Source organism: Salvelinus alpinus, chromosome 23, assembly GCF_045679555.1.
Source record: "Salvelinus alpinus chromosome 23, SLU_Salpinus.1, whole genome shotgun sequence".
Taxonomy (NCBI): domain Eukaryota; kingdom Metazoa; phylum Chordata; class Actinopteri; order Salmoniformes; family Salmonidae; genus Salvelinus; species Salvelinus alpinus.
In genome coordinates this window covers 42315723-42330691 of record NC_092108.1, presented here as the reverse complement: position 1 = coordinate 42330691, position 14969 = coordinate 42315723, and the positions used below count along the sequence as shown (strand labels likewise).

Genomic DNA, 14969 nt, shown 5'->3' with positions numbered 1-14969 from the left:
ATTTACCAATAAATCTATGTTTGATTATTAGTTAAGACTTCCTTTTAAGTTTGCATTATTACATGTGTAATTAAACGAACAAGTATTGTAGTTAACTGTAACGACTCATAGTTACAATGTAATAACATGTACCTGGTAGTAGTTGCAGTCTGTAATTACAGAAGTGTAACAACTAATGCTTGTTATCATGCTTGTTACAAATGGGCAGGTTTCCACTAAATTCAACGACTTAGTGTTTTGCTTCTTCTCAGCTGCATCCGATTCATTATTCAATCATGTAACCTTGTAATGTTGAACATTATCACTTTTGGATGTGACGCAATGGTGCAATAATTTATTTATCCCAGGAATTATAGCATGTCAAGGAATTAAGGCTTAATGTCTGCCCATCTGTGCAACACGCTCGAAATAACGATGACCTTGAACATCCTGACCAGTTGCATCACTGCCTGGTACGGCAATTGCTCGGCCTCTGACCGTGGGTCAGGGTAGTGCGTACGGCCCAATACATCACTGGGGCAAAGCTGCCTGCCATCCAGGACCTCTACACCAGGCGGTGTCAGAGGAAGGCCCTAAAAATTGTCAAAGACCCCAGCCACCCCAGTGGCAAGTGGTACCGGAGTGCCAAGTCTAGGACAAAAAGGCTTCTCAACAGTTTTTACCCCCAAGCCATAAGACTTCTGAACAACCTCCTTGCTTGTTCTGCCAACTCAACTCACAAGTGTCCCATTGGAAACATCAAGGTGTGGTCTATCTTGGGTTAGTTGTAAACATCTTTGGTGGTGGGGATGGTGCCAGGTTTCCTCCAGATGTGACTCAATCTTGGTTTCATCAGTTCAATCTTGGTTTCATCAGACCAGAGGATCTTGTTTCTCATGGTCTGAGAGTCCTTTAGCCTCTGGCCACTCTACCATAAACTCTACCATGCAAGCCTGATTGGTGGAGTGCTGCAAAGATGGTTGTCCTTCTGGAAGGTTCTCCTGTCTCCACAGATGAACTCAGGAGCTTTTTTCAGAGTGATCAACAGGTTCTTTGTCACCTCCCTGACCAAGTCCCTTCTCCACCAATTGCTCAGTTTGGCCGGACGGCCAGCTTTAAGAAGAGTCTTGGTGGTTCCAAACTTCAATGCTGCAGACATTTTTTGGTAGCCTTCCCCACATCTGTGCCTCGACATAATCCTGTCTCATAGCTCTACGGACAATTCCTTTGACCTCATGGCTTGGTTTTTGCTCTGACATGCACTGTCAATTGTGGAGCCTTATATAGACTGGTGTGTGCCTTTCCAAATCATGTCCAATCAATTGAATTTACCACAGATGGACTCCAATTTAGTTGTAGAAACATCTCAAGGATGATCAATGGAAACAGGATGTACCTGAGTTCAATTTTGAGTCTCATAGCAAAGCGTCTGAATACTTATGTAAACAAGGTATTTTAGTTTTTTATTTGTAATACATTTTCAAACATTTCTTAAAATTGGTTTTCGCTTTGTCATTATGGGGTATTTGTGTGTAGATTGATGAGACATGTTTTTATTTAATACATTTTAGAATAAGGCTGTAATGTAAGAAAATGTGGAAAAAATCAAGGGGCCTGAATTCTTTTGAAATAGCTAAATCCTGTGTAACACCTAGTAACTACATTGTATTTATACAGATATAACATGTGCTCTGTGATGTACTAGTGTGTTTATTCTCCCACTTGGATGGCGCGTCCATAAGCTTTAAATTGAGGGCCAGGTTGTGAGGATGGGTAATGTACTGTAAAGTACACATTAATTACAAGTAAGTACTCCTCAAGATACACAGGATTCAGCTAGTTAAAATTAAGTGTAACACCTAGTAACTACATTGTACTTATGTAGATATTTCATGTACTCTGGTGTTCTAGTGTCTTTATTTTTCACTTGGAATGGCGCTTTCAGAAGCTGACAATTAGATTCTCAGGATGGGTAACGTACTTTGCAGGTACACTATAATTACAAGTAAGTACCCCTCAAGATGTACTGAATTTGAACTAGCTAAATCCCGTGTAACAACTAGTAATTACATTGTACTTATGTGGATATTGCATGTACTCAATGGTGTACTAGTGTGTTTATTCTCACAGTTGGATGGCGCTTCCAGAAATGTAAAAAATGAGGGCCAGGATGTCTGGATGGGTATAAGTACACATTAGTTACAAGTAAGTACCCCGCAAGACACACTTCATTTGAATTAGTAATTACAACTAGTGATTACATTGTACTTAGGCAAACATTAAATGTACTATGCTTTGAAATAGTATCTTAATCCTCATCATGGATGACTCTCGTATAAAATCTGTTTTTATAAACTCGACCAAGTTAATCTAGATGGTATGCTATATTTTGGGGGAAAGTGCTAGCATCAACGTTGACTGGAGATACTGAATATTTTGAGCAGTGCATATGCATGGTTAAGTAATTAGAGCCTATTGAGCATAGGCTATAATCTCTCAGACACCCAGCGCATCCACAATGGATCCCATTGGATGCAGCTGAGAAGAAGCGAAGCAATAAGTTGGTGAATTTAGTGGAGACCTGCCCATTTGTAACAAGCATGATAACAAGCATTAGTTGTTACACTTCTGTAATTACAGACTACAACTACTACCAGGTACATGTTATTACATTGTAACTATGCGTCGTTACAGTCGACTGCAATACTTGTTACAGTGTAATTACACATGTAATTGCACTGTATTAAGGACTGCTTAAAAGGAAGAGTTACCAATTATTATAACTCATGGCATTTATTTGACTATAGTCAGATGATGACAATAAAATTGTGTTTGGCTCAATATAATTACTCTTGTAGAATTGGCCAGCAAACCAGCTTAGAATAAGAGTATTCAAGGACAAGGGTTAACAATAAAATCCATCACTAATATGACTCCCACCAGAAAACTACTATACACAACAGATGAAAAGACAATGGCAAATTAACTTAATGACTTCTACATAACGTTTGACTGATATTTACTTCTCTGCCAAGTGTGTTAACATGCTCAACACCATTGTTATTGATGGCTGTGACCCTAAGTTAGAATTTATCCCTAGAGAGGCCACAAGAGTCTTTAAGCAAACTGGCAACAGGACCCGATTGCATCTCTGCTTTATGCTGAGGAACTTACACTAGCCTGGGTGCCTGTCTTTCAGAGGTCTGTACATTCCCTATCATCACCCATCTTCCCCAAAAGCCTTCGATCTCCCAAAGAAAACAAAGACCGTAGACCTGTTGCTCTGACCTCTATTGTAACGAAGTGTCTTGAAAATATCATGGTGAGTAAGCTTCAGTCAGACTAAAACACACTGTTGGACCCGTATCAGTTTGCGTCCAAATACAAAACGTGGCACTGATGAAGCAATCCTCAGCGTAGTGCATTTCGTCCTGCAACATCTGGAGAACCTGAAGGCCTATGCTCGACTGCTATTTGTGTATTTTAGTTCAGCATTGAACATATTGCAGCCGCACATCCTCCTCAGTAAGCTCAGACAGATGTCAGTCAAACCCTACACCATCAGGTGGTATCACTCATTTCTGACCAACAGGACCCAGCAGGTACTAGTAAATGAGACTCTGTCTGAGCCCCAAGGTCATTAAGGTGCCCCCCAAGGCTGAGAGTTCACCCATCCTATTCACACTGTATACAAATGAATGTACACGTAGACACCCTGATAACTATGTTGTCCAGTTTTCTGATGATACTGCCATTCTGGGTCTAATGTATAGACACTACTGTGTATTGGTCAGAGATACGGAGGTTTGTGCAGTGGTCAAACAAACTGAGGAAATGGTTTTTGACCCCAAATCTGTTGGTGACCACTCACCTGTGGGGGTCTATAATGTGGACATTACTCAGGTCCAGTCTTACAAATGCTCTAGGGTCCATCAACGCCTTTATTTTCTACATAGGTTCAGGGCTTTTGGAGTTAAACAGAAGGTCATGCTCCTATTCTTGTCAGTTACCTTCAAATCACAAATCAATGGCCTGGTCCAGACAGCTATGAAGGTGATAGGTGTGAGATAGTCTGCAGTGACTGTTGCTGTCTTTGATCAAACAATAGGAGACAGGCTAAGAAAATAATATCCAACCTCTCCCATGTACTCCACCCAGAGTTTCAGCTTTTCCCCTCAGGCAGACGCAACATGGTTCCTCAGTGTAAGCTGAACAGATATAAGCACTCCTTCATCCCCCTGTCAATCAAACTCCTAAACAGCAATATGTAGGGGGAGACCGTGTGCAATGTGACATGCACCGAGTGTACAAAACATTAGGAACACCTTCCTAATATTGAGTTGCACCCCATTTTGCTCTCAGAACAGCCTCAAGTCATTGGGGCTTGGACTCTACAAGGTGTCAAAAGCGCTCCACAGGGATGCTGGCCAATGTAACCTTCAATGCTTCATACAGTTGTGTCAACTTGGCTGGGTGTCCTTTGGGTGGTGGACTTCTTGATACACACAGGAAACTGTAGAGCATGAACAACTTGTTGTAGTGCAGCAGTTCTTGACACAACCAAACCGGAGCGCCTGGCACCTCCTAACATACCCTGTTCAAAGGTACTACAATCTTTTGTCTTGCCCATTCACCCTCTGAATGGCACATACACAATCCTTGTCTCAATTGACTCAAGGTTTATAAATCCTTCTTTAACCTTTAACTTCTCTAGGGTAGGGGGCAGCATTCGGAATTTTGGATGAAATGCATGCCCAAATTAAACTGCCTGCTTCTCAGGCCCAGAAGATATGATATGCATATAACTGGTAGATTTGGATAGAAAACACTAAAGTTTCCAAAACTGTTACAATAGTGTCTGTGAGTATAACAGAACTGATTTGGCAGGCGAAAACCTGAGAAAAATCCATTCAGGAAGTAGTTTATTTTTTGGTTTTGTAGTTTTCTATTCAATGCCATTACAGTATCCATTGACTTAGGACTCAAATTGCAGTTTCTATGCCTTCCACTAGATGTCAACAGTCTTTAGAAATTGTTTCAGGCTTGTATTCTGAAAAATGAAGAAGTAAGAGCAGTCTGAATGAGTGGACCATAAAGTGTCACAGAGCTTTTTCATGCGTGAGACAGAGAGAGTGCGTTTCTTGTTTACCTTTTTTTTTTAAGGGGTGGATCAGCTTAATATTGCGGAAAGAATGTTGCTTCCAATGTAATTGTCTGCATCATTTCCAATCCCCCATATTTTTTGGGGTAAATATATATATCCATACATGCATGCATACAAATACACATATATGCATACACATACCTATATAGACATACATATTTTTTTAAGAATATACCTTTATTATTATTCCCCGCAACCCTACCACCGATCCCCCAATTGGAGTAAACTAATAAACACTTCTGCTTTTACCTTCAATTTATACATCTTATACCCATTTTACAGACACAGTCTACTTTACAATAGTTCTCTCTTGTTTGTTCTTAGTCCTTCCTCTATTTCTGTTGTCCATCCAGTTTGATTTCCACTTGTAACTGTGCTATTTCACAAAAGCTCCGCACCTATACACATGTCACAGATCCCGTATGCCCTACATTGTTTATCTTGTTATTAGTCCCACCCTTCAGTTCCACTCAACCCTTCCCATCTATCTTCCAACATCATCCATTTCGGATTTTTATTTGCCATATATTTTTCAACTGTGCTGTGATGCTTCACAAAAGATTTGAACCTTCCTATTCTCATAGCTTCTACAGATTGTAAATTAAAAATAAACATTTTTGCTAAAATAATTATTATATTATTGATTGATTGACTATGGCTTTTCAAATCCCCCAGTATTGCTATCTGTAGCATTAGTTCTAGGCAAATGTTGCAATTCTTCAGCCATTCCTGGACCTGTGACCAAAAACGAGCTACATATGGACAATACCAAAATAAATGATCTAATGACTCTGCCTCCTCACAGCAGAATCTGCAGAGCTGGGAAGATTGTATCCCCCATATATATAACATTCTATTAGTTGCAAGAATTTTGTACAGTAATTTATATTGAAAAATTCGAAGTTTTGAATCCGGCATTGTTTTGCGTATCAATTCATAAACCATGTGCCATGGAATGGGTACATCGAAAATCTCTTCCCAACTATTTTGCAATTTATATGGCACAGCTGTCAGTTTTTTGGTCCTTAAATGAAATTGGTATATGTTTTTATTTATCACACTTTTCTTTAACCATTTATGTTCTTTGATATAGGGCCGACATACAAGTTCCTTACTTTTTTCCCCTTCTACTTGCTTCTTCCATTTTTGTGGTAATGCTGCAATTAATTTCCACATGTCTGTGTTAGCTGCATGTGTGACATAATCTTGTTTACCTTTTAAATTGACTAAGTTATTGTCCGGTTGAAATATTATCGATTATTTAGGCTAAAAACAACCAGAGGATTGAATATAAACATCGTTTGACATGTTTCTATGAACTTTACGGATACAATTTGGATTTTTTTTGTCTTCCTGTTTTGACTGCGTTTGAGCCTGTGGATTACTGTAGAAAACGCGCGAACAAAACGGAGGTTTTTGGATATAAAGAGACTTTATCGAACAAAATAAACATTTATTGAGTAAATGGAATGTCTGCTGAGTGTAACCATATGAAGATCATCAAAGGTAAGGGATTCATTTTATCTCTATTTCTGACTTGTGTAACTGTTCTATTTGGCTGGTTACTGTTTGTAATGATTTGTCTAGTGGGCTTTGTTCTCAAATAATCGTAAGGTATGCTTTCGCCGTAAAGCATTTTTTAAAGCTGACACCGTGGTTGGATTCAAAAGAAGTTCATCTTTAAACCTATGTAAAATATGTTTTGTTTTCTGAATTTTTATAAAGAGTATTTCTGTATTTGAAGCCCAGCAGTTTCACTGGCTGTTGAAGAGGTGGGACGCTAACGTCTCACGTACCCAAGGAGATAGATCCAATTATCAAAGGTCTACTTTACCATCGCCCTGTAAGCAGAGTTGAAAACTGTACAGGGAGAACACATTGGATTTCAATACCAATGCTTAAACTACTTGGCCATCGCAGCAGTAGGAATCTAAGGAAAGTGATGAGGAGAAAGCAGAAGTGGGCTATACGCTTCGAGCAAGGTAAGAACATGGGTGGGGAGACCCCATTGAAATTCAGGTCCAACGTCTAAAGTACTCGGCCATTGCAGCTGTTGGAATGCAAGTAAATGAATTGGGAATTGGAAACAGACATCATTGGAGCAAAATGGTCAACTTGATGGCACGACATATTGATCTTATTTTGGCAAATCACGCCTTCACCACTCGGCCATCACAGCTTTCTGAATTAGCTCACACAAAGACAAAAGTATTCTGAGCACTTGAATCACTGGACAAGTCCATGCATTAAAGAGATTATCCATATCAATTCACCAAGGATATGTTCAAAATAAATACCCTGGGAGCAGGGTTCAAACCTGCGCAGGAAGATACATTTGGATTTCAAGTCCAACGCCAACCACTTGGCCATCACAGCTTGCTCTGTTATTTTGCCGGCCTTAACAAGTGGGCTATCTCACAAACAGCAGGGTCAGTACTGAAGAGCCTATTTGAACTCTTTGTCTAGGAAGATGTATTCTGAGCACTTGAATCAAAGGACATGTCCACGCATTATCAATATCAAGTGCCCAATGACATGTTACAAATAACAACTGGATCGTCAAAGAGCTGCGCGCAGGGTTCAAACCTGCGCTGGGAGAACCCATTGGATTTCGAGTCCAACGCTTTAACCACTCGGCAATCAAAGCTTGCTGAGGATTATCACACAAGGACAAAAGTATCCAAATTCAACTGCCTAATTTAAATATTTTTCAAGCAAAGTAAAATAAGCTATTTTCTGAGCACTTCAATTATTGGACGAGCCCATAAAGGAAGTACAATTTAAATTCAGAGGAGATAGTTCCAATTATTAAAAGTCAACTTTACCATCGCCCTGTAAGCAGAGTTGAAAACAGTACAGGGAGCACACATTGGATTTCAATTCCAATGCTTAAGCCACTTGGCAATCGCAGCAGTAGGAATCTAAGGAAAGTGATGAGGAGAAAGCAAAAGTGGGCTATACGCTTCGAGCAAGGTAAGAACATGGGTGGGGAGACCCCATTGAAATTCAGGTCCAACGTCTAAAGAACTCGGCCATTGCAGCTGTTGGAATGCAAGTAAATGGATTGGGATTTGGAAACAGACATCATTGGTGTAAAATGGTCAACTTGATGGCACGACATATTGATCTTTTTGCGCCAAGTAACCTCGGTCCTTTCCAAAGCTGTGAAGTTTGGAAGTTTAATGTGCAAATCAAAAAACTATGTCCAGAGAAAGTACAAGTGGACTATTCACTGAGAATAAGATTTAAAAAAGAGCAGGGAGACCCAATTGGTTTCAAGTCTGAGGACTTAACCACCTGGCTCTCAGTATTTCCATCGTAAATCTAACACAAACAACAGTATCTGTACTGAAGAGCCTATTTGAACTGTTTGTCAAGGCAGATATATTCTGAGCACCTGAATCATTGGACAATTCCATGTATTAAGGACATTATCCATATCAAGTCACCAAGTATATGTTAAAAATTAAGACTGGTTTGCCATAGCGCTGTGAGCAGGGTTCGAACCTGCGCGGGGAGACCCCATTGGATTTCAAGTCCAACGCCTTAACCACTCGGCCATCGCAGCTTGCTATGTTAAAAACCAGGCCTTAACCAGTCGGCTATCTTATTCTATCCATTTCACTTCTGTAAAGAATATCTACTGAAGAGCTTAATTGAACTGTTTGTCAAGGCAGATATATTCTGAGCACTTGATTCAAAGGACAAGTACACCGTTTAAGGACATTATCCATATCAAGTCCCCAATGACATGTTGCAAATAAAGATTTTTCAGATGAAATCTCGCGTCTTGTGACGGCCGGCCGCCCAACAACCTGCCCGCTTGACCCTATCCCCTCCTCTCTTCTCCAGACCATTTCCGGAGACCTTCTCCCTTACCTCACCTCGCTCATCAACTCATCCTTGACCGCTGGCTACGTCCCTTCCGTCTTCAAGAGAGCGAGAGTTGCACCCCTTCTGAAAAAACCTACACTCGATCCCTCCGATGTCAACAACTACAGACCAGTATCCCTTCTTTCTTTTCTCTCCAAAACTCTTGAACGTGCCGTCCTTGGCCAGCTCTCCTGCTATCTCTCTCAGAATGACCTTCTTGATCCAAATCAGTCAGGTTTCAAGACTAGTCATTCAACTGAGACTGCTCTTCTCTGTGTCACGGAGGCGCTCCGCACTGCTAAAGCTAACTCTCTCTCCTCTGCTCTCATCCTTCTAGACCTATCGGCTGCCTTTGATACTGTGAACCATCAGATCCTCCTCTCCACCCTCTCCGAGCTGGGCATCTCCGGCGCGGCCCACGCTTGGATTGCGTCCTACCTGACAGGTCGCTCCTACCAGGTGGCGTGGCGAGAATCTGTCTCCGCACCACGTGCTCTCACCACTGGTGTCCCCCAGGGCTCTGTTCTAGGCCCTCTCCTATTCTCGCTATACACCAAGTCACTTGGCTCTGTCATATCCTCACATGGTCTCTCCTATCATTGCTATGCAGACGACACACAATTAATCTTCTCCTTTCCCCCCTCTGATAACCAGGTGGTGAATCGCATCTCTGCATGTCTGGCAGACATATCAGTGTGGATGACGGATCACCACCTCAAGCTGAACCTCGGCAAGACGGAGCTGCTCTTCCTCCCGGGGAAGGACTGCCCGTTCCATGATCTCGCCATCACGGTTGACAACTCCATTGTGTCCTCCTCCCAGAGTGCTAAGAACCTTGGTGTGATACTGGACAACACCCTGTCGTTCTCAACTAACATCAAGGCGGTGACCCGTTCCTGTAGGTTCATGCTCTACAACATTCGCAGAGTACGACCCTGCCTCACGCAGGAAGCGGCGCAGGTCCTAATCCAGGCACTTGTCATCTCCCGTCTGGATTACTGCAACTCGCTGTTGGCTGGGCTCCCTGCCTGTGCCATTAAACCCCTACAACTCATCCAGAACGCCGCAGCCCGTCTGGTGTTCAACTTTCCCAAGTTCTCTCACGTCACCCCGCTCCTCCGCTCTCTCCACTGGCTTCCAGTTGAAGCTCGCATCCGCTACAAGACCATGGTGCTTGCCTACGGAGCTGTGAGGGGAACGGCACCTCCGTACCTTCAGGCTCTGATCAGGCCCTACACCCAAACAAGGGCACTGCGTTCATCCACCTCTGGCCTGCTCGCCTCCCTACCTCTGAGGAAGTACAGTTCCCGCTCAGCCCAGTCAAAACTGTTCGCTGCTCTGGCACCCCAATGGTGGAACAAACTCCCTCACGACGCCAGGTCAGCGGAGTCAATCACCACCTTCCGGAGACACCTGAAACCCCACCTCTTTAAGGAATACCTAGGATAGGATAAAGTAATCCTTCTAACCCCCCCCCCCCCTTAAAAGAGTTAGATGCACTATTGTAAAGTGGTTGTTCCACTGGATATCATAAGGTGAATGCACCAATTTGTAAGTCGCTCTGGATAAGAGCGTCTGCTAAATGACTTAAATGTAAATGTAAAGACTGGTTAGTCAAAGCGCTGTGAGCAGGGTTCGAACCTGCGCGGGCAGACCCCATTGGATTTCGAGTCCAACGCCTTAACCTCTCGGCCATCACAGCTACTTCTGTTACCTACAACGCCTTAACCAGTCCGCTATCTCGTTCTGACCATTTTTTCCTCTAAAAATAACAGATTATCACTACTGAAGAGCCTACTTGAAATGTTTATTATGGAAGATTAATTCTGAGCACTTGAATCAAAGGACATGTCCACGCATTATCCATATCAAGTGCCCAATGACATTTTACAAATAACAACTGGATTGTCAAAGAGCTGCGCGCAGGGTTCAAACCTGCGCTGGGAGAACCCATTGGCTTTCGAGTCCAACGCTTTAACCACTCGGCAATCAAAGCTTGCTGAGGATTATCACACAAGGACAAAAGTATCCAAATTCAACTGCCTAATTTAAATATTTTTCAAGCAAAGTAAAATAAGCTATTTTCTGAGCACTTCAATCTTTGGACGAGCCCATAAAGGAAGTACAATTTAAATTCAGAGGAGATAGTTCCAATTATTAAAAGTCAACTTTACCATCGCACAGTTGAAAACAGTACAGGGAGCACACATTGGATTTCAATTCCAATGCTTAAACCACTTGGCCATTGCAGCAGTAGGAATCTAAGGAAAGTGATGAGGAGAAAGCAGAAGTGGGCTATACGCTTCGAGCAAGGTAAGAACATGGGTGGGGAGACCCCATTGACATTCAGATCCAACGTCTAAAGAACTCGGCCATTGGAGCTGTTGGAATGCAAGTAAATGGATTGGGATTTGGAAACAGACATCATTGGTGTAAAATGGTCAACTTGATGGCACGACATATTGATCTTTTTGCGCCAAGTAACCTCGGTCCTTTCCAAAGCTGTGAAGTTTAGAGGTTTAATGTGCAAATCAAAAAACTATGTCCAGAGAAAGTACAAGTGGACTATTCACTGAGAATAAGATTTAAAAAAGAGCAGGGAGACCCAATTGGGTTTCAAGTCTGAGGACTTAACCACCTGGCTCTCCGTATTTCCATCGTAAATCTAACACAAACAACAGTATCTGTACTGAAGAGCCTATTTGAACTGTTTGTCAAGGCAGATATATTCTGAGCACCTGAATCATTGGACAATTCCATGTATTAAGGACATTATCCATATCAAGTATATGTTAAAAAGTAAGACTGGTTTGCCATAGCGCTGTGAGCAGGGTTCGAACCTGCGCAGGGAGACCCCATTGGATTTCAAGTCCAACGCCTTAAACACTCGGCCATCGCAGCTTGCTATGTTAAACACCAGGCCTTAACCAGTCGGATATCTTATTCTGTCCATTTCACTTGTGCAAAGACTATCTACTGAAGAGCCTAATTGAACTGTTTGTCAAGGCAGATATATTCTGAGCACTTGATTCAAAGGACAAGTACACCGTTTAAGGACGTTATCCATATCAAGTCCCCAATGACATGTTGCAAATAAAGACTGGTTAGTCAAAGCGCTGTGAGCAGGGTTCGAACCTGCGCGGGGAGACCCCATTGGATTTCGAGTCCAACGCCTTAACCTCTCGGCCATCACAGCTACTTGTGTTACCTACAACGCCTTAACCAGTCCGCTATCTCGTTCTGACCATTTTTTCCTCTAAAAAGACCAGATTATCGCTACTGAAGAGCCTACTTGAAATGTTTATTATGGAAGATTAATTCTGAGCACTTGAATCAAAGGACATGTCCACGCATTATCCATATCAAGTGCCCAATGACGTTACAAATAACGACTGGATCGTCAAAGAGCTGCGCGCAGGGTTCAAACCTGCGCTGGGAGAACCCATTGCCTTTCGAGTCCAACGCTTTAACCACTCGGCAATCAAAGCTTGCTGAGGATTATCACACAAGGACAAAAGTATCCAAATTCAACTGCCTAATTTAAATATTGTTCAAGCAAAGTAAAATAAGCTATTTTCTGAGCACTTCAATCGTTGGACGAGCCCATAAAGGAAGTACAATTTAAATTCAGAGGAGATAGTTCCAATTATTAAAAGTCAACTTTACCATCGCACAGTTGAAAACAGTACAGAGAGCACACATTGGATTTAAATTCCAATGCTTAAACCACTTGGCCATTGCAGCAGTAGGAATCTAAGGAAAGTGATGAGGAGAAAGCAAAAGTGGGCTATACGCTTCGAGCAAGGTAAGAACATGGGTGGGGAGACCCCATTGAAATTCAGGTCCAACGTCTAAAGAACTCGGCCATTGGAGCTGTTGGAATGCAAGTAAATGGATTGGGATTTGGAAACAGACATCATTGGTGTAAAATGGTCAACTTGATGGCACGACATATTGATCTTTTTGCGCCAAGTAACCACGATCCTTTCCAAAGCTGTGAAGTTTGGAAGTTTAATGTGCAAATCAAAAAACTATGTCCAGAGAAAGTACAAGTGGACTATTCACTGAGAATAAGATTTAAAAAAGAGCAGGGAGACCCAATTGGGTTTCAAGTCTGAGGACTTAACCACCTGGCTCTCAGTATTTCCATCGTAAATCTAACACAAACAACAGTATCTGTACTGAAGAGCCTATTTGAACTGTTTGTCAAGGCAGATATATTCTGAGCACCTGAATCATTGGACAATTCCATGTATTAAGGACATTATCAATATCAAGTCACCAAGTATATGTTAAAAATTAAGACTGGTTTGCAATAGCGCTGTGAGCAGGGTTAGAACCTGCGCGGGGAGACCCCATTGGATTTCGAGTCCAACGCCTTAACCTCTCGGCCATCACAGCTACTTCTGATACCTACAAAGCCTTAACCAGTCCGCTATCTCGTTCTGACCATTTTTTCCTCTAAAAAGACCAGATTATCGCTACTGAAAAACCTACTTGAAATGTTTATTATGGAAGATTAATTCTGAGCACTTGAATCAAAGGACATGTCCACGCATTATCCATATCAAGTGCCCAATGACATTTTACAAATAACGACTGGATCGTCAAAGAGCTGCGCGCAGGGTTCAAACCTGCGCTGGGAGAACCCATTGGCTTTCGAGTCCAACGCTTTAACCACTCGGCAATCAAAGCTTGCTGAGGATTATCACACAAGGACAAAAGTATCCAAATTCAACTGCCTAATTTAAATATTGTTCAAGCAAAGTAAAATAAGCTATTTTCTGAGCACTTCAATCGTTGGACGAGCCCATAAAGGAAGTACAATTTAAATTCAGAGGAGATAGTTCCAATTATTAAAAGTCAACTTTACCATCGCACAGTTGAAAACAGTACAGGGAGCACACATTGGATTTCATTTCCAATGCTTAAACCACTTGGCCATTGCAGCAGTAGGAATCTAAGGAAAGTGATGAGGAGAAAGCAGAAGTGGGCTATACGCTTCGAGCAAGGTAAGAACATGGGTGGGGAGACCCCATTGAAATTCAGGTCCAACGTCTAAAGAACTCGGCCATTGGAGCTGTTGGAATGCAAGTAAATGGATTGGGATTTGGAAACAGACATCATTGGTGTAAAATGGTCAACTTGATGGCACGACATATTGATCTTTTTGCGCCAAGTAACCTCGGTCCTTTCCAAAGCTGTGAAGTTTGGAAGTTTAATGTGCAAATCAAAAAACTATGTCCAGAGAAAGTACAAGTGGACTATTCACTGAGAATAAGATTTAAAAAAGAGCAGGGAGACCCAATTGGGTTTCAAGTCTGAGGACTTAACCACCTGGCTCTCAGTATTTCCATCGTAAATCTAACACAAACAACAGTATCTGTACTGAAGAGCCTATTTGAACTGTTTGTCAAGGCAGATATATTCTGAGCACCTGAATCATTGGACAATTCCATGTATTAAGGACATTATCCATATCAAGTCACCAAGTATATGTTAAAAATTAAGACTGGTTTGCCATAGTGCTGTGAGCAGGGTTCGAACCTGCGCGGGGAGACCCCATTGGTTTTCAAGTCCAACGCCTTAACCACTCGGCCATCGCAGCTTGCTATGTTAAAAAGCAGGCCTTAACCAGTCGGCTATCTTATTCTGTCCATTTCACTTCTGTAAAGACTATCTACTGAAGAGCCTAATTGAACTGTTTGTCAAGGCAGATATATTCTGAGCACTTGATTCAAAGGACAAGTACACCGTTTAAGGACATTATCCATATCAAGTCCCCAATGACATGTTGCAAATAAAGAACGGTTAGTCAAAGCGCTGTGAGCAGGGTTCGAACCTGCGCGGGGAGACCCCATTGGATTTCGAGTCCAACGCCTTAACCTCTCGGCCATCACAGCTACTTCTGTTACCTACAACGCCTTAACCAGTCCGCTATCTCGTTCTGACC

General features: G+C 42.0%; 7 non-coding genes across 7 annotated transcripts; all 7 read right to left on the bottom strand.

The window, feature by feature from the left end:
* Positions 1–8629: 8629 nt before the first annotated feature.
* trnas-uga (transfer RNA serine (anticodon UGA)) lies at positions 8630–8711 on the bottom strand. Its single transcript has one exon. It is a non-coding gene; the product is annotated as a tRNA-Ser (tRNA).
* A 1925-nt stretch (positions 8712–10636) lies between these two features.
* Positions 10637–10718, bottom strand: trnas-cga (transfer RNA serine (anticodon CGA)). Its single transcript has one exon. It is a non-coding gene; the product is annotated as a tRNA-Ser (tRNA).
* Positions 10719–11835: 1117 nt separating this feature from the next.
* Positions 11836–11917, bottom strand: trnas-uga (transfer RNA serine (anticodon UGA)). Its single transcript has one exon. It is a non-coding gene; the product is annotated as a tRNA-Ser (tRNA).
* A 213-nt stretch (positions 11918–12130) lies between these two features.
* Positions 12131–12212, bottom strand: trnas-cga (transfer RNA serine (anticodon CGA)). Its single transcript has one exon. It is a non-coding gene; the product is annotated as a tRNA-Ser (tRNA).
* Positions 12213–13335: 1123 nt separating this feature from the next.
* Positions 13336–13417, bottom strand: trnas-cga (transfer RNA serine (anticodon CGA)). The gene has a single exon. It is a non-coding gene; the product is annotated as a tRNA-Ser (tRNA).
* A 1125-nt stretch (positions 13418–14542) lies between these two features.
* trnas-uga (transfer RNA serine (anticodon UGA)) lies at positions 14543–14624 on the bottom strand. The gene has a single exon. It is a non-coding gene; the product is annotated as a tRNA-Ser (tRNA).
* A 213-nt stretch (positions 14625–14837) lies between these two features.
* On the bottom strand, positions 14838–14919 carry trnas-cga (transfer RNA serine (anticodon CGA)). The gene has a single exon. It is a non-coding gene; the product is annotated as a tRNA-Ser (tRNA).
* Between the last annotated feature and the right edge of the window lie 50 nt (positions 14920–14969).